The sequence below is a fragment of the Malaclemys terrapin genome, chromosome 2, assembly GCF_027887155.1.
Source record: "Malaclemys terrapin pileata isolate rMalTer1 chromosome 2, rMalTer1.hap1, whole genome shotgun sequence".
Classification (NCBI taxonomy): domain Eukaryota; kingdom Metazoa; phylum Chordata; order Testudines; family Emydidae; genus Malaclemys; species Malaclemys terrapin.
The window spans coordinates 255,083,514-255,107,935 of NC_071506.1; the positions used below are offsets into that span (position 1 = coordinate 255,083,514).

General features: G+C 41.9%; 1 protein-coding gene across 5 annotated transcripts in view; it reads right to left on the minus strand.

Moving 5' to 3' along the window:
- MPP7 (MAGUK p55 scaffold protein 7) overlaps nt 1-24,422 on the minus strand; it is a 293,702-nt gene that overhangs the window by 227,505 nt on the left and 41,775 nt on the right. The window contains exon 1 of one of the 5 annotated variants that reach the window (XM_054020781.1): nt 16,917-16,974. The exons of the other annotated variants lie outside the window; for them this stretch is intronic. The gene's annotated coding sequence lies outside the window, so the exon portion shown is untranslated. Of the gene's footprint in view, nt 1-16,916; nt 16,975-24,422 lie in introns of those variants that run through there. 5 annotated transcript variants of the gene reach the window in all.

A 24,422-nucleotide genomic window follows, 5' to 3' on the forward strand; every position in this document is an offset into this window, starting at 1 on the left:
CAGTATTCACAGATTTGCTATTTCTAATGGAACAGTACATCTCAGTTTACCAGTTACACCTCACCGTGCCATTTCACACAGCTTGGATCCGTTTCATTTCTTTTAACCATAAACTTATTTACCAAAGTAGAGAGATCTGAGTGACAGAGGTATTGGAAATAAATGGCTACATATAAAGTCAAATCATTACCCACATCCTCAAGCCTAGACTTAATTAACAAGATACTCTCATGCCTAATAAAGTATTGGTCACCAGTATTTTCCAGCCAGGCAGGTGGTGATCCCTTTTTCATAAGATGAGCCACGCTGTCAGCTCGTCTCCTAGGTGAAGGATTGAGAGTGTACTTTTGTATCCTCAGAGATACCCTCTCAATCCTTTGTCTTTATTCATAAACAGGATCCCCTTCCTGCTGTTTGATTCTTCCTGTAAATTTCCTCTCTTGTAGATTTTGCAATCTTTCAACTGCTATCAGGCTCAGTATACAAATAAGTCTCCATTGTGAGACTTACAATGCCCACTACTAGTGCTGCCAATTTTGGTTGGATGTATACCTGGAGGTTTCATCACATGACATAATCTTTAATTAAAGATTAATCTTTCATTCCTGGAGATTCCAGGACAATCCTGGGGGATGGCAACCCTACCCAATACACACATGACCAAACATAGATAAGCAGCCACCACCTAGCTGTTTTAGACTTGATTTTAACAAATAGGGAGGAACTCATTGAGAATTTGAAAGTAGAAGGCAGCTTGGGTGAAAGTTTGCAATTCTAAGGAAGGGTAGAAGGGAGAACAGCAAAATAGAGACAATGGATTTCAGGAAGGCAGATTTTGGTAAGCTCAGAGAGCTGATAGGTAAGGTCCCATGGGAATCAAGACAGAGGGGAAAAACAACTGAGGAGAGTTGGCAGTTTTTCAAAGGGACACTATTAAGGGCCTAAAAGCAAGCTATTCCGCTGGTTAGGAAAGATAGAAAATGTGGCAAAAGACCATCTTGGCTTAACCACGAGATCTTGCATGATCTAAAAAATAAAAAGGAGTCATATAAAAAATGGAAACTAGGACAGATTACAAAGGATGAATATAGGCAAACAACACAGGAATGCAGGGGCAAGATTAGAAAGGCAAAGGCACAAAATGAGCTCAAACTAGCTACAGGAATAAAGGGAAACAAGAAGACTTTTTATCAATACATTAGAAGCAAGAGGAAGACCAAAGACAGGGTAGGCCCACTGCTTAGTGAAGAGGGAGAAACAGTAACAGGAAACTTGGAAATGGCAGAGATGCTTAATGACTTCTTTGTTTCGGTCTTCACCGAGAAGTCTGAAGGAATGCCTAACATAGTGAATGCTAATGGGAAGGGGTAGGTTTAGCAGATAAAATAAAAAAAGAACAAATTAAAAATCACTTAGAAAAGTTAGATGCCTGCAAGTCACCAGGGCCTGATGAAATGCATCCTAGAATACTCAAGGAGCTAATAGAGGAGGTATCTGAGCCTCTAGCTATTATCTTTGGAAAATCGTGGGAGACGGGAAAGATTCCAGAAGACTGGAAAAGGGCAAATATAGTGCCCATCTATAAAAAGGGAAATAAAAACAACCCAGGAAACTACAGACCAGTTAGTTTAACTTCTGTGCCAGGGAAGATAATGGAGCAAGTAATTAAGGAAATCATCTGCAAACACTTGGAAGGTGGTAAGGTGATAGGGAACAGCCAGCATGGATTTGTAAAGAACAAATTATGTCAAACCAATCTGATAGCTTTCTTTGATAGGATAACGAGTCTTGTGGATAAGGGAGAAGCTGTGGATGTGGTATACCTAGACTTTAGTAAGGCATTTGATACGGTCTCACATGATATTCTTATAGATAAACTAGGCAAATATAATTTAGATGGGGCTACTATAAGGTGGGTGCATAACTGGCTGGATAACCGTACTCAGAGAGTTGTTATTAATGGTTCCCAATCCTGCTGGAAAGGCATAACGAGTGGGGTAGCGCAGGGTCTGTTTTGGGACCGGCTCTGTTCAATATCTTCATCAACGACTTAGATATTGGCATAGAAAGTACGCTTATTAAGTTTGCGGATGATACCAAACTGGGAGGGATTGCAACTGCTTTGGAGGAGAGGGTCATAATTCAAAATGATCTGGACAAATTGGAGAAATGGTCTGAGTTAAACAGGATTAAGTTTAACAAAGACAAATGCAAAGTGCTCCACTTAGGAAAAAAAAATCAGTTTCACACATACAGAATGGGAAGAGACTGTCTAGGAAGGAGTACGGCAAAAAGGGATCTAGGGGTTAAAGTGGACCACAAGCTAAATATGAGTCAACAGTGTGATGCTGTTGCAAAAAAAGCAAACATGATTCTGGGATGTATTAACAGGTGTGCTGTGAGCAAGACACGAGAAGTCATTCTTCCGCTCTACTCTGCTCTGGTTAGGCCTCAGCTGGAGTATTGTGTCCAGTTCTGGGCACCACATTTCAAGAAAGATGTGGAGAAATTGGAAAGGGTCCAGAGAAGAACAACAAGAATGATTAAAGGTCTTGAGAACATGACCTTTGAAGGAAGGCTGAAAGAATTGGGTTTCTTTAGTTTGGAAAAGAGAAGACTGAGAGGGGACATGATAGCAGTTTTCAGGTATCTAAAAGGGTGTCACAAGGAGGAGGGAGAAAACTTGTTCACCTTAGCCTCTAAGGATAGAACAAGAAGCAATGGGCTTAAAATGCAGCAAGGGAAGTTTAGGTTGGACATTAGGAAAAAGTTCCTAACTGTCAGGGTGGTTAAACACTGGAATAAATTGCCTAGGGAGGTTGTGGAATCTCCATCTCTGGAGATATTTAAGAGTAGGTTAGATAAATGTCTATCAGGGATGGTCTAGACACAGTATTTGGTTCTGCCATGCGGGCAGGGGACTGGACTCGATGACCTCTCAAGGTCCCTTCCAGTCCTAGAATCTATGAATCTATGAATATTTCCATATTTCCATGTATTTTCTAAGTCAACTGTGGACTGGCAATTCATTTAATAAAACCTAGATTTGTTACCAGTACTTACTTGCCCATTAATCAAAAAACCAATTTGGAATTTAGCACATACCCACAGCACACAACTTTAGGACGAGATTTTAACTTTTTGAAGCCAACGTATTTCCAAAAACTTTGATTTCATGAGAAATTTAATAAATAAGCCTTACTTCTACAAAATGGTATTAAGAGTTGCCATTTAATGTAGCTTGTAAATTTACTGTAATAATACATTGAGATTAAAAGTTAGGGCTTTCAGCTTTATGAATGAAAAGAACTACTCAGAGAGTACTACAAGGGAAGGCAAGTATCTCCATTTTATAGCTGGAAAGTGAGAAAGAGGTGAACTTACTTTCCCAAGGAGAAAAACTCAACTAGTGTAAATTAGTTTTTGAATGACCAACATCCAGTGGAAGAAAACTATATATATAAGCTTGGGGTTTTACCCCTTTAAGACTTCAGATGTGAATTTAGTGACAATGTCAAGAAATCATAGTACTATAGACTGAAGTCTATCTACAATATACATACAGCACAAATAGTTCAAGCCAGCAATGCACCTCCGTCCCTCTAGAGTTGAGAAGAAAGTTTAGCATCCATGCTCTTTCCAATGAATGGCACAAACGTGTGTACAGCAAAGCATATTACATGCTGTGATGTGGTCACTCGTTTACTGAAAACGGATTCAAAAGCTAGTTTAATTCTCAGAGGCCCCTGAGCAGCCTCATGGCAAGTATCATTCCTGTCCTGAAATGGATTGTAAGCAATCTAGAGATTAATGTCTGCATAGACCACTGTCAATTCTGAGCCATACGTTTTTTGTTGTTGGTTTTTTTCTAATACAAAACTTCAAAATCTTATTACCAAGACTCATGAATCAATGCTCTTTGTGTTTGAAAGGGGAATTGATACACAGCACAAATGCTCTTGTCAATGGCAAACTCAGTCTAGTTGTAATAGTATGTTCTATAAATTCTGGAAATTTGGCATCACAATATAAAAATGAAGTTTACAATTTTCCCATTACATCTGTTCTGACCTTTAAAGAGAATAGTGAAAGAGGAGAAGAAGAAAAATAATAAGGATAAAAGCAGGGCAAAACAATGAGTAATACATTCACTGCCAAATGTCATATTGTCAGCCTACTCCGGGAGAGTAATGCAATTATGTAATCTAAAATGTAATATACTTTCATAACTAATCTGCTCTTACTTGTCACCATACTTCAGATTTGCAGGCTAGTCCACGAAAAAGTTTTGTATCCTGCACATGCGCATTTCATTCTTGACAGATCAACTGCAACAGAGCTGTTGTTCTGTCATGATCAACTAGAGTGAGAAATTCTCTACGCAACTTGGTCCAATCCCACAAAGCGCTCTGAAGAGTAGGACTGAAATCTTACTTTTAATTCAGGATTCATAAATTCAGGATTCAATAGGAAGTCAGCTAAATGCAAAGAACTTGGGTAGCCTCAGTTGTCAAGCAAGTAGGGTGTTGAGTTCTGACTAGAGCTGGTCAGAACAAACAAGTTTTTCCTTTGAAAACTTTTATCAGAAAAATCCCTTTGAAATGTTTTGACCAAGTTTAGGTTATCGGTTTGATTTTTCACAATGAAAATTTTCATTTAATTTCGTTTCAAAATAACATTTTGAAATTAAAAATTTTGTTTGGCTTTGATACGACTAAAAAAATATTTAACTTCATTTTAAAATGTGCTGTTTCAGTTTTTGGAAACAAAGTTTTGGTTTTCCACATTCCACTTGTGGATTTTCAGGGTCTTCACTCCCCATTTTTTCCTTTCTTCAGCCCCTCCCCTTTTCAGTGTGTAGGGGGGAAGTTAGCTTGAAAGTGGTGCGGATCTTATTTTCACACAGTTTTTCAACATTCACCATGCAGAAAAAATAAATATAATTTGTCAGCTCTCTAGATACATGTGTCAACTGAAGAGGTTAGAGAGGGGTAGGCTTTTTAATAATATATCCCATTTCCAGGAAGAATGAACTTGCTTTACACTTGGTCCATATCTGGCCTATAAAGCTCAAAAGTAGAAGAGTCAGAACCCAGAGAAACCCCTTTGAAAATACCTTTTAAGGCAGTGGCTCTCAACCTTTCCAGACTACTGTACCCCTTTCAGGAATCTGATTTGTTTTGCATACCCTCACTTAAAAACTACTTGCATACAAAATCAGACATAAAAATACAAAAAAGTGTCACAGCACACTGTTAATGGAAAATTGCTTAATTTGTAATTATATGGTAAAATGAAAAAGTAAGTTGATTGGAATATAAATATTGTCCTTACATTTCAGTGTATAGTATATGAAACAGTATAAACAAGATATAGTCTGAATGAAATTTTAGTTTGTACTGACTTCGCTAGTGCTTTTTCTGTAGCCTGTTGTAAAACTAGGCAAATATCTAGATGATATTAGGCAAATATCTAGATGAGCTGATGTACCCCCTGAAAGACCTCTGCGTACCCAACAGGGGTACACATACCCCAGAACCACTGCTTTAAGGTAACTTACGACAAAGACTAAGACTCAGCTAAAGCTAAACAATTATCCAAGATACAATGGAAAAAAACTCTCAAGTTTCAGTGAATACATGAAAGGAAGAGATATCATGAACCAATTTCCCCAATCTTACACCACATTTGAGGTAACAGACTTTCAGGATAGTAGCCATAACACAAACTAAAGCTAAAGACAAAATTCAAAAAGGTCATTCATAATACATAAGGTTACGTTTTAGTCATGGGTATTTTTAGTAAAAGTCATGGACAGGTCACGGGCAATAAACAAAAAGTTATGGCTGCATGACTTGTCCATGACTTTTACTAAAAATACCTGTGACTAAATCTTACCCGCTGGGAGGGGGGCACTCCTGAACACTACTGCTGGGATGGAGAGGCAGCGGGGGGGCGATGCTTCCGCAGGGGAGGGCAGCCTGGGGCCCTGCCACTGCTGGGGGAGCAGCCTGGGGCCATGCCACCACCCCAGAGGGAACAGCAGCCCCGGGGCCCCCCACTGCCGCCGCCGCTACGAGGGGGAAAGCGGCCCAGGCCCACACACACACACACTGCCGCCACTGCCACTGGTCTGTGGGGGGGGCAGCCCGGGGCCCCTTGCCACTGGGGGGGGGAGCGGCCCGGGACCCTGCTGCCACTGGTCTGGGTGGGGGGCGACCCGGGGCCCCACAGCAGCCGCCGCCCGTCCCAGAGCAGCACCGGGGAACAGCTGTCTGGGGCTGCCAGAGCTCCTGTCGGTGCGGCTGGCCCCAGGGCTTCCCCAGCTGCTGGGGTGGTCCTGGGGTCAGGCACACCAGCGCTGCAAAATTCACGGAGGTCACGGAAAGTCACGGAAGCCATGACTTCCATGACCTCTTTGAATGATTCACAGCCTTAATAATACAAAAGCCTTTAAAGGGTAGCTTGGCTAGCTTATGTTTTCAAATTGAACTGTGGAACAGCCATCTCCTCCAGAAAAGCTTAAGACTAACAGTCCTGTAATTTTAAAGGATGCTTACATTTCTTTTCAATCCTTTTACCTTAAGCAAACTAAAAGCCACTCTCAAGCGACAGGTAGTTTATTTTCATATTACATACAGCATCTACGTTGTTTTTATTTCCTCAGAATTTAGTTGAAACTGAACAGCACAAAATAAACTAATAGTGCTAAAAAGAAAACAATTTTACAGGAAAAAATTTTACACAGAAAAGTTAAAGGTTTTAAAGTAATTGAATAAAGAGTAAATAAATGTAAATGCTCATTTCAGTCTTAAGCTAAAACATCTAAAGGCTGCAACAGGTTATTCCTAGCAGGAAACAAAATGAAAGGAAGGAGAAACACAAGCTGCATATACATGTAATGCAACATTAAATAACCAAGCAATGTTTTTCAAAGATCAGCAGAGGGTGCAACTGTTTACTAAAACATATATAATACACACATAGAGAACAGCTGATGAGCAAGAATTGCTAATTTATTTCAGCCCTCTGAAAATATTCCTTACAAGATCAGATGCACTCCACCTTATGTGCAAAAATTTAATCTCTCAGAATCTACAGCAAGCTTGAGGATACTGTTAGAAAAGTCTGAACTTTTATCTGAAGCAACGTAAGAGTCCTAGTACAGATAAATTTATTTCAAACTATTCATCTGTTCTGCGGATACCTTAGTGCAGTGGTCCCTAACGCGGTGCCGGCAGGCGCCATGGCACCTGCCGGGGCATTTATGTGCGCCCGCCTGGTGCCCATTAGGGGAGAGAAGCTGTGGCCCCGCACCTGACGGGGACAGAGAACTCAGGCTGCAGGTGCGGTATTCTCTGTTCCCGGCAGGCGCGGGGCCCGCCTAGTGCCAAGCACGGGAGAGAAGTTGCGGCCCCGTGCCTGCCGGGGACAGAGAACTCCGGGGCTGCAGGCTCCGAGTGCCGGTGTTCTCGGTCCCACACAGGCGTGGGGCCACAGCTTAAGCCGGAGAGAAGCCGCGGCCCCACGCCTGACTGGGACAGAGAACTCCGGGGCTGCAGGCTGCGGGCGCCGGTGTTGTCTGTCCCCGGCAGGTGCGGGGCCCGCCTAGTGCCCAGCAGGGGAGAGAAGCCGGGGCCCCACGCCTGCTGGAGACAGAGTACTCCAGGGCTGCGGGCACTGGTGTTCTCTGTCCTCGCGGATTCTCTCCGGCGTCTCTCTTCTCTCTGGATTCATATATTATGTAATATTAAATATGATGGTTTTTGTATTATTTAATGTACAAATACAAAATAAGCCTTGAAAAACTGTTGGCGCCTGCCACACTCTTCTGAAAACATGAATGTGCTACTGGCCACAAAAAGGTTGGGGACCACTGCCTTAGTGGAATATTTCTGCTGTTTCAACTTAAATCTCTACTACTGGAACAAAGTGTTTAAACATTCTTTCTTGAACATTTAGTGATAAAACAGCCAGGGAATAGGTTTACTGGCATTTTAATTAGTAGCATGAATGCCAAGTAAAGTTTTCAGCTAAAAACTACGTTATTAAGGATGCAAAGTCAAGCACCCAATATTTACAAAATGCCAGAATTAAGGTTGTCCACACAACCCTAATTCAGCCCCCTTGTGAATATGCATTATGAAGTACTCATATACATGATCATTTCTGTTTTTTCTACAGGACCCCTGATAATTCAGTATACAAGAGTGGACAGTATTCAATAATTCAAACAATGAGGATAAAATAATGTGTGACCCTAGGCCCCATTTACTGAAGACTACTCAAACCCTGTTCTGTAGACAGAATTACCAATTTCCTCAGAGGCTTTTCTAAGGCACTTAACACTATAGTATCTGAGGGCTAATCTACAGTAGAAGTGCTACAGCAGCGCAGCTTCACTGATGCAGCTGCAACGCAGTAGCACGCTTGGTGAAGACACTCTATGCCAGGGCTTGGTAACCTTTCAAAGAAGAAGAGCCATTTTTTTGTTTTTGTCTTTAACCAAAATATTTTGTCTTTAACACCACACACAAAGCTACTTGTAGAGTTAGAATTTATCAACTAATAATAATTGAACATTTTAAAGTTATTACTGCTCACCAGTACTTTTAATGCGACGTCTGCCATATGAATTTGAATATAAACAGGAGGGGGCTCTGGGCTGGGGACTGGGGTCCAGGAGGGGGTGCGGGGTCTGGTACGGAGTTTGGGTGCAGGAGGGGGTGCAAGGTGCAGGCTCTGGCCAGGAGGCGCTTATCATTGGTGGCTCCCGGCCGGCGGCGCAGCAAAGCTCTGGCCCCACACTGCTGCCGGAAGTGGCCAGCTGCTGGCATATCTCTGCATGCCCCTGGTGGCGGGGATGGGGGAGGGATGCAGCTCCATGCGCTGCCGCCACCCCCAGCACCATCCTCACAGCTCCCATTGGCCAGTTCCCAGCCAATGGGAGCTGCAGGGGGTGGTGCTTGTGGGCAGCGCACAGATACCCGCTGCCTCCCTCCCACCAAGGGACGCACGGAGACATTCCAGCAGCCAGCCCCTTCCAGGAGCAACGTGGGGCCAGAGTCCTACTGCGCTGCCAGCCGGGAGCCGCCTGTGATAAGCGCCTCCTGGCCAGAGCCTGCATTTCGCACCCCCTCAAAAAACGGCTACCCACAAGGGGGCAGCCAAAGAGCCGCATGCGGCTCCAGGGCCTAAGGTTGCCGACCCCGCTCTATGGTGATGGGAGAGAGCTCTCCCACCGGCAGAGCTGTCCCATCCATAGGGCAGACTGGGGCAACCGCCCCAGGCCCTGTGCTTTGGGGGGGAGGGGGCACGCTTCAGGAGGAAGTGCGGGAAGGCAAGGCAGCCCAGGGGCCTAGCGGGTGGCCTGGCACCAGCAGTGGGGTTCATGCCTGTGCCCCACACTCATCAGCCCAGGCGTTTATTTCTTTTTCTTGCCTGCAGTCTCCTGGGCTCGGACTTAATCTCTCTGGCAGCAGCAGTGAGCAACCCAGCCCCAGCCCACTCCGCACTGTCATCTCTCTGCATCACCTGCCGCCACAGGATCCCAGAACCCCGCAACCACTAATCCCAGGGCAGGCTGACCCAGGTTGACCCTGACCCTGCCCTTCCGCCTCGAATGGACCCTTCTTTTTTCCGGCAGGATCCTCCACCAGCACAGGGGGCCCCCTCGTCCCTAGCACAGGTGAGTGTCAGACAGTAGTCTCCATTGTTCCTCACCCAACGCCCAGCACTGGTGTCCCCTCAGTGCCCCACACCTCCCCCTTCCACTGCCCTTTCTCCCCTCTCCCAGCACTGGGTGGGGTCCTCCAATGTCCCACTGACTCAGCATTGGTGAGGCCTGAGCTGGAGTACTCTGTCCAATTCCAGGTGCCATACTTTAGGAAAGATGTGGACAAACTGGAGAGAGTCCAGAGGAGAGCAACAAAAATGATAAAAGGCTTAGAAAACGTGTTCTATGAGGAACAGTTTTAAAAAACTGATTGTGTTTAGACTTGAGAAATGAAGATTGATTGGGGTCCTTATAAAAGCCTTCAAACATGTTAAGGGCTATTATAAACCAGACTGTGATCAATTGTTCTCCATATCCACTGAAGGTAGAACAAGAAGTAATCAGCTTAATCTGCAGCAGAGGAGATTTAGATTAGATATTAGAGAAAACTTTTTAACTATAAAAGAGTACTTAGACTCTGGAACAGACTTCTAAGAGGAGTTATGGAATCCCCCCATTGCAGATTTTTAAGAACAGGCTGGATAAACGCCTGTCAGGGATGGTTTAAATTTACTTGGTCCTGCCTCACGAAGGCAGCTGGACTTAATGACTTGGAGTCCTTTCCAGACCTACATTTCTATGATTCTATATTTCTTGATCATTGATTTGCTCCATTCTTCCTGTACAAGACAGGGATAGCTTCCCATTCTGACACATAACTTTTCTGGTCTTACCTACTCTACCAGTATAAATACAGGAGGAAAGCACAGCAAAAACATTCTCTTCTCCTCGTGACAGAGATATGGAAAAAAACAAGGTGAAGGGGTTAACTAAAAAAACTGAGGGATTGGTGGGAGGGATACACCAATAGAAAAGGCTTATTTTGGCAATAACTGATGGTAGGAGAATTGGAAATCAAGCTCCCCTGGATGAAATCATTATTTGAAAGATGCGGGGTGGGGGAGTCTACTAGACTAAAATGAAATGAAACCCTCAAGTTGACAGCTTCCCCTCTAGAAAGGTCTACTAATGGAACACCAGGGTGTTGCACATGCATTGGAGGAACCATGTGGAAAAAGCATCTGGCCACATTGTGACTGCCTCAAGGCATTGTTATTAGCTCCTCCCCTTTCATTAATACTAAAGGTATTGATCACTTTTAACAAGATGTTTCTTTCTGGATTTCATTAAATCAAAAGGAGCAGCACCTGATAGGACACACTGAAGTCCTGACTGATTCACAGGTTCTGCTTATCTAGTTTATTGGCTTTATGTAGATGTTGCCATCCAGAGAAAATAAAAGGTATTAGATGGCTAAAGGAATACAAAAACTTAGGTCACTGGTTCAAATATAGCCATTACTGGTAATCAACTATATGTTTGGTAGTTTAAGTTCAGTTCCTACAATCTATATCACAAAACGACCATGCAACTGACATCAGCTTGCATCATTCTTGGAAGACTCAAAGCAGCTAAAGACGGAACATAAAGTACCTTCTCACTCCTATCCCTTTGTCCAAAAAGGTGGCTCCTTGATGGAAAGCATGAGGAAATTAGTTTTGCTGAGTGCTGTAGTTCCTTAGCACTGCGCACGGGAGTTCTCTATCTCATGTTTTTCATAAATATTGAATGGGCTTAGTGGAAAGAGAAATGGAAAGAAACTACAGTTTGAAAATATAAAAAGGGAAAAAAATTGCATTGGCCTTCTACTAAACAATGGACACAGATATTCCAAAACTTACTCAGAATAAATCTCTTTGATCCAAGCCCTCTTAAAAGTTCTTGCACTACAAGGGAAATCTCCTTTTTAGACATGAACTAGAAGGCAAAAATATGTTTCCTTCCCTCCCTGCAGAGATGTTTTAACTGGCTTTTTAGATATAACCCTACTGTTAGTTATGGGCTGAACAGAGAATTCTTGCCTGGGTGCTGGCTGGTGAGTCTTGCCCACATGCTCAGGGTTTAACTGATCGCCATATTTGGGGTCGGGAAGGAATTTTCCTCCAGGGCAGATTGGCAGAGGCCCTGGAGGTTTTTCGTCTTCCTCTGTAGCGTGGGGCACGGGTCACTTGCTGGAGGATTCTCTGCATCTTGAGGTCTTTAAACCACGATTTGAGGACTTCAATAACTCAGGCCTAGGTTACGGGTTTGTTACAGGAGTGGCCGAGAGTATGTGGCCTGCATTGTGCAGGAGGTCAGACTAGATGATCATAATGGTCCTTTCTGACCTTAAAATCTATGAATCTATGAAAGAAAAGTTATTTTTGACAGCTGGTAGTTAAGTCCGTTATGAAAAAAATCACACATTTGTTCTGACAGCAAAATAGCAAGGTCCAACTTGTTGTCTTGTTCATTCTCAATAGAATGCTGGGTAAGAGCCAAGTTCACTAGCACCAATACACAAACAAGTTAATGACGGCCTGAGGGAGCAATGCTAGATTTCTGCAGTGAAGAAAGCACTACTTAAGACAATGTTAAGAACTTGCATGTATTTCAGAGCTCTATGCTATGATTGTGAAAACTATTTAATTCAGATAAATTTAATTTGTTTTCAAGAACAATGAAGTAACTTCTAGAACAGTGGTTCCAAAACTTTTTTCTGCCAATGACCCCCTTTGGCATCTGACTAAATGTCGCAGACTCCTTTTGTCTCCAGGACTACTGGAATACCCCTGCCAGCATGACCTTGCACCCACCATGCATGAGAGGTCACGCTGTGCAGAGGACGTCTTTTTGAGAACAAAATGAAGTCCTCCAGGCCGCGAAAGTGCCAGAACACCATTCTGGCACATTCCCGTCCTGGCTCAACAGATTTGCGTAGCACTCAAATACAGAGGGAGAGATAACAACGAGGAGTCCTTGTGGTACTTTAGAGACTAACAAATTTATTTGGGCATTAGCTTTCATGGGCTAAAACCCACTTCCTCAGATGCATGGAGTGGAACATACAGTAGGGAAGTATAAATACACAGCATATGAAAAGATGGGAGTTGCTTTACCAAGTGCGGGGTCAGTGCTAACGAGCCAATTCAATTTAAGTTGGAAGTAAGCAATTCTCAACAGTTGACATCACTTTTGTAGTGTTAATGAGGCCAATGTAAACAAGGTGGCCCATTTGAAAACAGTTGACAAGAAGGTGTGAGTATTTAGCAAGGGGAAATTAGTTTTTGTAAAAACAACGAGGAGTACTTGTGGCACCTTAGAGACTAACAAATTGATTTAGTTCTGTAGTGACCCATCCACTCCCAGTCTCTATTCAGGCCTAATTTGATGGTGTCCAGTTTGCAAATTAATTCCAGTTCTGCAGTTTCTCGTTGGAGTCTGTTTTTGAAGTTTTTTTGTTGACGAACGGCCGCTTTTAAGTCGGTTATTGAGTGACTAAGGAGATTGAAGTGTTCTTCTACTGGTTTTAATGTTATAATTCCTGATGTCAGGAATGTTAGAGAAGTAAGAGAGCCTTAAAGAAACAAATTTGCATGACACTCCTCAGTTTATAGCCAGAAGCTGCATCTGCTATGGTGTAAGCTTTGATCCTGGTAAAGTAACATAAAAAGAGGACCAAATTATGAATCTCTTCCTCAAGGGAGCATATTCTTACCAATACCTTTCAACATCTACACAAATGATCAACCAATCCATCTCAGCACAAGAAGTTAGATCTATGCCAATGACCTGTGCTTCACTGCCCAAGCCAAGGACCAGTGCTGTCTGGGCTCTCCGTCTAATACACCAAGAACCAATTGTGCACCAACCCAGCCAAAACACAAGTGAGCCTCTTCCATTTTCGGAATCATGAGGCTAACAGACAACTCAACTGGAATGGGCTATCACTGGTCCACTGTCTACCTTGGAGCGACACTATAATGCATTCTCTCCTTCAAGGCACACAAAAAGAAGACAAAAGGAAAAGTTTGCCCCCAGAACAACATACTCAGGAAGCTTTCAAATTCAAAATGGGGAAACAATCCAGCAACAATAAGAACAACAAAAGTTGCACTGTGCTATTTGATGGCCAAATATGCACTTTCAGTGTGGGAAAAATACACTTACACAAAGAAGCTGGACCCTGTGCAGAATAGCAGCCGCTGCTACATCACAGGATGTCTAAAACCAACCAACATGAACAACCTTTATGTGTTTGCCAGAATTGCTCCATCAGATATTAGGAGAGCTGTCACAAGCAAAATGGAATAATTACGACAGGTCAAAGATACCAAACACCGCTACATGGCTATACTGCAGCAGTTTAGCTGCCTGAAATCATGGAAATGATTCCTACCTGCAACGGAACGACTTAAAAAGATCACCAACAGTTACACAATTAGAAATCTGGCACACACGGCTTGAAATACTCAGTGAGGATACCAAAATGCATACTGACATTGCCAAATGCTTTCCCACAGTTGCGAAGAAGGATTAGTCAACCTGGAAATGTTTAAATCATTATCGAACAAGAGTTGGCAGGTCAAAAGTCAATATGCAGAAGTGGTGCTTTTATTCCAATGATCCAGATACATGTCACTGCAGTGAAACACAAATCATGGAACATTTGTTGGTCTGCTGGCTCCTGAAGGAACTATGCGCCATGAAGATCGCGCCAGGGCATGCCATATCATGTAACATTGGAAAAATCTGTAATTGTAAGGTAAGGACAGGAAAAGGAGGAGAAGATGCAACAAAAGCTATTAGTACTCTTCCGACTCTTTTCCCTAAAACTCTCCATTGGGAAAGATGGGATGACTATGAAAGGATAGGACTATATCCTAAGAACATAAGAATGGCCCTACTGGGTCAGACCAAAGGTCCAACTAGCTTTTCACAGTCTGCCTGGGTCTTAACTGGGTCTTAACTATCTTTAGTAATTTTGTATCATCTGCAAATTTTTCCACCTCACTGTTTACCCCTTTTTCCAGATCATTTATGAATATGTTGAATAGGACTGGTCCCAGAACAGACCCATGGGGGACACCACTATTTACCTCTCTCCATTCTGAAATCTGACCATTTATACCTACCCTTTGTTTCCTATCTTTTAACCAGTTACCAATCCATGAGAACACCTTCCCTCTTATCCCATAGCAGCTTACTTTGCGTAAGAGCCTTTGGTGAGGGACGTTGTCAAAGGCTTTCTGAAAATCTAAGTATACTGTATCCACTGAGTCCCCATGGTCCACATGCTTGTTAACCCCCTCAAAGAATTCTAGTAGATTGGTTCTAGTAAAGAGAAATCATGCCTCACCATGTTGACTCTTCCTCAACAAATTATGTTCATTTATAGGTCTGACAATATTGTTCTGTATTATAGTTTCAACCAGTTTGTCCGGTAATGAAGTCAAGCTTACAAGCCTGTAATTGCCGGGATCACCTCTGGAGCCCTTTTTAAAAATTTGTGTCACATTACCTATCCTCCAGGATCTGGTACAGAAGCTGATTTAAATGACAGGTTACAGACTACGGTTAGTAGTTCTGCAATTTCACATTTGAGTTCCTTCAGAACTCTTGGGTGAATACCATCTGGTCCTGGTGACTTATTGCTTTTTAATTTATCAATTTGTATCCTCTAATGATACCTCAATCTGGGACAGTTCCTCAGATCTGTCACCTAAAAAGAATGGCTCAGGTTTGGGAATCTCCCTCACATCCTCGTCCGTGAAGACCGATGCAAAGAATTCATTTAGTTTCTCCGCAATGCCCTTAACATCCTTGAGTGCTCCTTTAGCACCTCGATCGTCCAGTGGCCCCACTGGTTGTTTAGAGGCTTCCTGCTTCTGGTGTACTTAAAAAAAAAATTGCTATTACATTTTGAGTCTTAGGCTAACTGTTCCTCAGATTCTTTTTTGGCCTTCCTAATTGTATTTTTACACTTCATTTGCCAGTGTTTATGCTCCTTTCTATTTTCCTCACTAGGATTTAACTTCCACTTTTTAAAGGATGCCTTTTTGCCTCTCACTGTTTCTTTTACATTGTTGTTTAGCCATGGTGGCTCTTTTTTGGTTCTTTATGTTTTTTAATTTGGGGTATACATTTAAGTTGAGGCTCTATTATGGTGTCTTTAAAAAGTTTCCACACAGCTTGCAGAGATTTCACTTTTGGCACCCTTTAATTTCTGTTTCACTAACCTCCTCATTTTTGTGTAGTTCCCCTTTCTGAAATTAAATACCACAGTGTTGGGCCGCTGTGGTGTTTTTTCTGCCACAGGGATATGAAATTTAATTATATTATGGTCACTATTACTAAGCGATCCAGCTATATTCACCTCTTGGACCAGATCCTGTGCTCCACTTCTCCCTTGGATTGAGCTGGAATCCAATTCCTCATTACTTTTCCTAGGCTTGTAGTAATCCAACCACCCTAGTACATTTACTCTCAATGAAGTCCTCCAGCCTGGTCTAAGGATGCTTCAAAGACAAGGTGCCTACTATGAGAGGACCATGAGCTTAAAGCTAGTAGAATTTTTGACTCTTGTCCAAAAGCATTTTAGAGATATCTTCCTGCAACTATAAGGGTAAAGATTTTACAGTCCAAGAGAGGACTGTAGTTTTGAACCCTTCATTTCCATTATATGGAGATTTGTTTACAGAGGAGACCTCCTGAGAAACCAAGAGGCAGCCAGAAACCTGAATAGCCAATTCCAATGGGGCCTGAACCATCAAGATAATGGAAATAGGAGACTTCACAGGTTAGTGGCTGCCCATCTCACTAAGGACCACTTTCTTTTCCAGGAAATCATAAGTTGTTGCATTCTCTTCTATCAGGATGAAAGATTCATTAGACCAACACTACTCTGCAGCTTCTACTGTGGATGCCAAAGACAAGAGTTTTGCCATAGCAGCTGTAAGCTTGCAGAACTTAGATGAAGGAGAACTTAGCTGAGTTAGGGCTGCCCAGGTATTAAGGAGTCCATTCATTAACAGATCAATGGGGATTTGTATCTGGCATTTCCTCTAAAATAAGTAGAAGTTCCCCCAGTGCTATGGTCAAAGTGGCAGGGGTAAGTAATTTGCTCTTATTTCTGTGTAGGAGGATCAAAAGAGTCACATTTGGACAGATCAGTGCCCAGATCCTTGATTGGTTGAGATGTGAGGGAATGATCATAGGACAAGATGACAGTATATCTAGCTAATATTCTTAGGACATCAGCTTATAGCAATATTGCCTTTCAAGAATTTGAGGTTATCAGAAACTGATCAAGGTACAATACCTGATATTTGGTGGCAGAACCACCAGAGAAGACTTCTTAGATACAGGAGCAAGTTTTCTAATCTTGAGCACATATTCCTCCTGAGTGCAGTAGGGATGGGTGGGGCTGCTACATCCTAAGAAAGAAAAACCACGTACCACTCTTACCCTTCACCACTCTTTGGAAAAGCTAGTCTAAGCTCCAAGGACAAAGATTGTGATTGTACCCAGCTCTGTAAAGTTGTGTTGACCAGAGTGGGCATTTTCCCAGGGCAAGTGGGTTTCTCAAGACCAAGGATATGTACTCCAGAATAGTTTCAAAGTAATAAACAGAACTAAGAGACTGGGTGATGAAACTTTAGTAGAGAACAACCAGTTAAATTACATAACTATATACATATTATTGCACTGTAGCACTTAAATTATAGACAAGTCTAAACCAAGGTTTTTGGACAGTATCAGAGTTATCAAAAGTAGTATCACATTCAATAAATTCAGTAATGTTCACTGGTTGAAGTATAGACTAGTGCAGTAATACAACTTTGGTCTTTGCTTCTTTGCCAGTCTTTTCTACTGTTTAATTGATGGGGTGTATAAACCCCACACTAGAACTGAAGAGGTTAAATAGCAGCTCTGGGCCTAAATGACCCTGCCCAGCCAGACCTGCAGAGAATGCTCCAGATAGAGGAGGAAGCTTAAAAGGAAGCTAGACAGCTCAGAAAGGAGCTGACCAGGCAAGGAGAAGAACCTGGCTTTGAAGCTCCTGTGAAGGGGCACTACAGGAGCCTTCCTCTGCAGAAGAAGAGCCTAACTGCTGAGTCCAGTGTAGCCTAATTTATAGATTATGTATTAATTATATTGATTACTTAAGAATTCCCAGTTATCCCTTTGAGGGTTGCCAGGTTCTTGTTCCAAGATCAAGCCCAGTATTATTCAAATTATTATATAGATGGAAACCCCAATGTGCACAGCTGCAAAACTCACACTATAGGAACTCGCCAATATTTACAAATAGTTTATTAATACATTTATCACAGTCACAAGCACTCCAACTCAGTAAGGTAGAGAGAGGTACTACAGAATGTACATCTGCACATCCATATACTCACACGATCCCATGCAGAACAACCTGAAATGCTAGCCATCATCTTCCTCATCACCATTACCTTCCCCCTCATCACCAGTTGCCATCATACTGGCACCTCCAAAGGGTTAAATCTCTCTCCTACTGGCCACAGGCTGGGATGCACCTCTGACCATGGTGCCTTGGGCAGTCGCCCAACTGTAAAGCCAGACCCCCCCAAAAATGGCAACCCCCCCCAATACCATGCCATCCTTGCTTCTGTGCTGCTGGTGATGGTGGTGGCGGCGCTGCCTTCAGAGCTGGGCACCTGGCCAGAAACCATTGCTCTCCAGCTGCCCAGCTCTGAAGGGAGTACAGAATAAGGGTGGCAATACCGTGACCCTCCTACAATAGCCATATTTCACAGGGGAGACCAGATTTCACGGTACATGATGCGCTTTTTATGGCCATGAATTTAGTAAGGCCCTAAATATGATACACTGACGCCACTATGTTTGATGCATATTCATATTTTTCCCCTCTTCCTAATTTGTATTTCCTCACCCTACTAATGTTCAAATGTCCTTCTCCTACAGTTTTATATACCAATTATCTCAACTTATATATGTCAATTTGTTGTCATGTATGGCCTTCTTGTGGTTATGTATCTGCAGATGTAACTCATGGATCAGTTATGTATGTCAATTTGTTGCCATGATTCTCTTATAGCCGGGTCATGTTCCTGTAGTCGGAAATTCCCCTTAAATACTCTATTTTCAGCTCCTGAATACTTGAGGTTTTCTATTGGGCTGTTTATCTGTGCCAAAGTTCATAGGCCTCAAGCCTTATGCTAAAACTGCAGAAGCTAATGTCCTACAGGATACAGGTCTATAGGTTCCTTGCGTTACAGCTGAATATAATGAAGACAAGCTCACCACATAGTCTACAAGTCCCCTCTTTGATAGGGTTCATTAACAATCACCCTATCACATAAATGTAGGGCCTTACCCCTTATTTAAACTCATGCTTTCTACATAGCACAATAAAAGACACAAAGATGAATTGCCACCTGTCCAATTAGTATATGTACCTTGATGTAACAAAAGTGTTCACCCTATGACCCTGCACTCCAATTGACCATAAAAAATATCTTTGATATTTGAGTATTACATAATACTGGCCATCTCCACTATACGTCACCTTTTTTAAAAGAACCTCTCACTTGACGATGATGACGCATTCTGTCGGTACCTTCTTTCTGGCCATGCTGTGGTGTGTTCACCTCAAACATATCATATTTGATGTACTGATACCCCTTTTTGGAGCAACATGCCATCAGTGGAAGTTTTCCTGTTTGGGTGATATACTACCAGAGGAGGTATATTTAGGCATTCATTATAGACATTGTCTTTAAGGTGACCTAGTGAATGGATAGCTGCCAAGTGACCAAACACATCCTCACCTGGATTGAACACAGGCAAGGAGGCTGTAGATGGGAAATATAAGGTTTAACCCTGATGTAATGTTAGTTAACTAAGAGTCCTAATTAGGGTCCAGTGTCACAGACCCTATACCTGAATTACCCTCAGTGGCACTTTTTGACAAGAATTAAACAAGAGACTCTTCCTGTTCCATGTTTGGAGGGGGACCCCAAAACAGTCTTTACCAATATAGCTACTGCTAATCCTTGATTAAATGTTGGACCTTTCCCAATTCTAAAATTATAGGATGGTGCTATGTGCATACTGTATGCGGGACTGATTTATACCATACTGTGCCCATTGTTACTCCTGGTATAGATGTAGCCACTCTGGAGTTATAATTAGAGGACAGACCTTTTTCTAGGTTACTAAAGGTGACATGGTTACATCCACTAGCTCATAGCTGAGGGTCACACTTCCACCTGGTATGCCCTTTGTAATATGCCCCCTTTTAGATACATATGGTTTTCTAGTACATATATCCATTAATCCCCTCAGTTTAGGCAATAAAATCAATACTGTCCACGTTTTAATCATTAATCTTCCCCAAGTTCTGTATCCTGCCACCTGGGGATGAGATCACATTGCTCTGAAGATGATACCAGTGTAGCATAGAGTGCTGTTGCGCTAGTGTTGCTACTGTTGGCTCCAGACCACAATTACTAAAGGTTACAGTTCATAATTTGGAGGTTTACACCAAAGTCTGTTTTCTTCGCTTCCTCCACATGGTACAAACACAGCACAGGAGCTTGCGAGTCTGCATTTAATTGGTTAGGTGCTTCCCCGACCAACTGTCAGGACATCAAGGCTGCTGCAGAGAAGGAACAATGTTGTCAGCTACCTTGTGCTGTGAGCCAGTATTGGCTTGAGTTTCCTCTCAGGATTTTGTATGGTCACTGAATACTTGTAAAGACATGTCCCCTTCCTGGTACAACATTGTGGGACTTGATGTTATGGGCATTTACCAGCTTTGATTTTGATCACTTAAATTCCTTTCACTATCCCTAAACAAAACACCAGAATGACAAATTGTACAAGGGCAAAATCAAATAGTTAAGACTCCAACCCAGCACATATACATACCCCTTTGTTAGGGTGATAATTTTGGTGATTATCCCAACACTGTTACTCTAGCTGGAACTTGATTTTATATTTTCATTGAGTTGATTATGTTTAACAATTTATAACACAGATAGATTACTTATATATTGTTATATTATAACATTATAGCTGTAATAAAGCTATAACTTCTATATTAATGTTACAGTAGTCTGCTCAATGAACTTCTGAAGTTCAGTCGGGGTTCTGCCAAACAACTGGCCACACTACCTGATGAACTCCAAATCTAAATTTTATATATCTATCTCTCTCTCTCATTGGTTACAATTAAATTCATTGACGAACATCTTTTCACTTTTGCAAAGATTGAACCACCATTGGTGTCTTATATGGACACACCCATTGCGGTTAAACCCTAATTATAATATTGAAATAGTGTGGTACCAAAGAAAAATGTTTTACTATTAATATTTTTATTCACACTTTTGCATGCAAAATGTTGTTGCAACAAAAACTCTCCAAAAGTATAAAAAAAATCATAATTTGTTCACGTGACACAAAGCATATAACTAACACACAAATAAGTAATCCCAACATACTAGCAAACCAATGGATTAAACGTTGTTTAGAGCAGGTCCACGAAACCTAAGGGTTGAAATAATTTAATTGTTCTGTGTTTACACCTTGGTTTGCCTATAAAAGAAGTTTAATGATTTAGTTAGGAGTTGAAGGTGTTTTTCCTTGACTCTTTAGACTCTAAATTAAAACACAAAATGGATAAGAAAGAAAAATATTAACAAATGCTTTATTTATTTAGGAAATATAAGTAGAAAATTGCAAGAGATAAGTTGGTAAGTTCTTTTGGTGAATTAAGATCTAGAACAATAACTACGATTCATGTTGTGGGTAGCAAAGGCTGTTACATTTTGCTTGTTAGAGGCTTCGGTGCTTCCTGTGAAAAGCAGAAAGATTATACATTGCTGGCTTCCTTTATCATGTTGGGTAGGTCTGGAATCACAACTAACTTGATCCCTATTTTTAGAATAATGATGCACAGCAACTGATTTAAACCCAATAAGTGGTTACTCTGGCTAATACAAATATGCAAGGAACAAAACAATACAAATATTTAATACCTGAATTTCATTTAAGGGTGTTATGCCTCACTTCCTTTCCTACTGCCTCCCACACCTCTAACTGGTTAGAGGGGTAGTAAGGTTTTAATTTACCTTGTATATATACACATTAGAGTAGACATAGCCTAATAGATCTAAAAGGATGCTGAACCTTGTAATTAGATGTTTTATGGGGCCCTAATTTTAATGTTATTTCAATTCAGATTACAAGCTATTCACTTTGCCAGCTTCCCCTTTTCTCCCAGACAGGGAGTGCCCAAAAGCACTCCCCCCTGGTTTTTACAGCAACATGTTAGCTGCTGGTTAAAGACTTCTTGTTTCCTGCTGACTTAGAAATTACAAATTAAAGACAGAGTGTTGGCCTGGCAGGTTCCAGGATATGGGCTACGGTGTCTAGGACCTGTGCAGGGGAGGAAGGGGAACACACCAGAAAATACTGAAAGCTAAGGGCTTGTCTACACTGGCAAGTTTTTTCGATGAAACTAACGTCACCAAGGAAAAATCGACAAAAGCAAAGTCGCCAAAGCATGTCTACATTTGCTCCCTCTGCCGACAGATCATGTCCACATTCGGGGCACCTTTGTCGACAGCGAGAGCAATGGACTGTGGGTATGTTTCCCACAGTGCCTGGCGACACCATCCATCGCTAGGTGTTGTCGGAATGCGGAAACGGAGTGCGGTGCATCCTGGGATGTGCAAAATGTACCGTCGTGCCCCGCTTTGTCTCCCACCTCTCCAAACGTTTCTGGCTTCCTTTCGTGCCATTTTTCCAAATGTCATTCTTTTGCAATACACGCCAGCATCTGCAGTGACAGAGGATGGATCCCGCACTTCTCTCCTATGTGCTGTTAGCTGTCGTGAGGACATCACGCATGGCAGCACAGTTATTCGAAGAATTACTCGCAAACTTAGCAGAGGATGAATCGCAGGCACCCGAGTGTGATATGGACGGCAGCAATTTATCAGTGCTTTGTACATTTGCAGAGCAGCTGCATATGGTAGATCATCGCTTTTGGGCTACGGAAACAAGCACTGATTGGTGGGATCGCATTGTCATGCAGGTGTGGGATGATGACCGGTGGGTACAAAACTTTAGGATGCGTAAAGCAATCTTCATAGAGCTATGTGCTGAGCTGTCCCCCAACCTCTCAGTGGAGAGTTTTTTCCTCATTCCTTTGATACTTTAATTCAACTATTTCTTTATATTACTAGATAATTTAACTTCCTGGATTATTAACACTCTGCTTTGGTGGAAGTTGGATTTATACTTAGACCATCTCGTTGCTCCTCATTTCTCTATTATTTGTGAATAACCACACTGTTAAACAATAGAATACCATTTATTTAAATATTTTTGATGTTTTCTACATTTTCAAATAATTTCAATTACAACACAGAATAAAAAGTATACAGTGCTCACTTTGTATTTATTTTTGATTACAAGTATTTGCACTGTAAAAACACAATTTTTCAATTCACCCAATACAAGTACTGTAGTGCAATCTCTTTATCATGAAAGTTGAACTTACAAATGTAGAATTATGTACAAAAAAACTGCATTCAAAAATAAAATAATGTAAAATTTTAGAGCTTGCAAGTCCACTCAGTCCTACTTCTTATTCAGCCAATCACTAAGACAAACAAGTTTGTTTACATTTGCAGGAGATAATGCTGCCCACTTCTTGTTTACAATGTCACCTGAAATGTCATCAGGTGTTCACATGGCACTGTTGTACCTGGCGTCGCAAGGTATTTACATGCTAGATGAGCTAAAGATTCACATGTCCCTTCATGCTTCAACCACCATTCCAGTGGACATGCGTCCATGCTGATGATGGGTTCTGCTCAGTAAAAATCCAAAGCAGTGCAGACCAATGCATGTTCATTTTCATCATCATGAGTCATATCCCACCAGCAGAAGGTTGATTTTCTTTTTTGGTGATTCTGGTTCTGTAGTTTCCACATCAGAGTGTTGCTCTTTTAAGACTTCTGAAAGCATGCTCCACACACCTTGTTCCTCTCAGATTTTGGAAGGCACTTCAAATTCTTAAACTTTGGGCCGGTTAAAAATCTCACATTTGTACCTTCTTTGCATTTTGTGAAATCTACAGTCAAAGTGTTCTTAAAATGAACATGTGCTGCGTCATCATCTGAGACTGCTATAACATGAAATATATGAGAGAATGCAGGTAAAACAGAGCAGGGGATATACAATTCTGGAATGGTGGCTAAAGTATGAAAGGCTATACGATTGTTTAGCATATCTGGCACGTAAATACCTTGCAAAGGCCAGCTACAAAAGTGCCATGCATGCCTGCTCTCACTTTCTAGTGACATTGTAAATAAGAAGAGGGCAGCATTATCTCCTGCAAATCTAAACAAATTGTTTCTCCTAGCGATTGGCTGAACAAGAACGAAGACTGAGTGGACTTGCAGGCTCTAAAATTTTACATTATTTTATTTTTGAAAGCAGTTCTTTTGTACATAATTCTACATCTGTAAGTTCAACTTTCATGATAAAGAGATTGCACTACAGTACTCACCTCCAGCTTCTATTCCAAATAAGCTCAATTAAATTTTACTAGCTAGCTTCATTCTAAATCTACACAATAAGCATTTAACACACCTTAAATTAACCTCTTAATCGAGCAGCAACGGGCAAACTGGCAGTAGATGGATCAGGGCACAGCCAGGGAGAGCTGAAGGGAATGAACTTCTGTGACCTTTTTGGCCTCATAATTAAAACAAATCAACTCTCCCTCCACCTCAAGGCGTGGGTCATTGGGCCC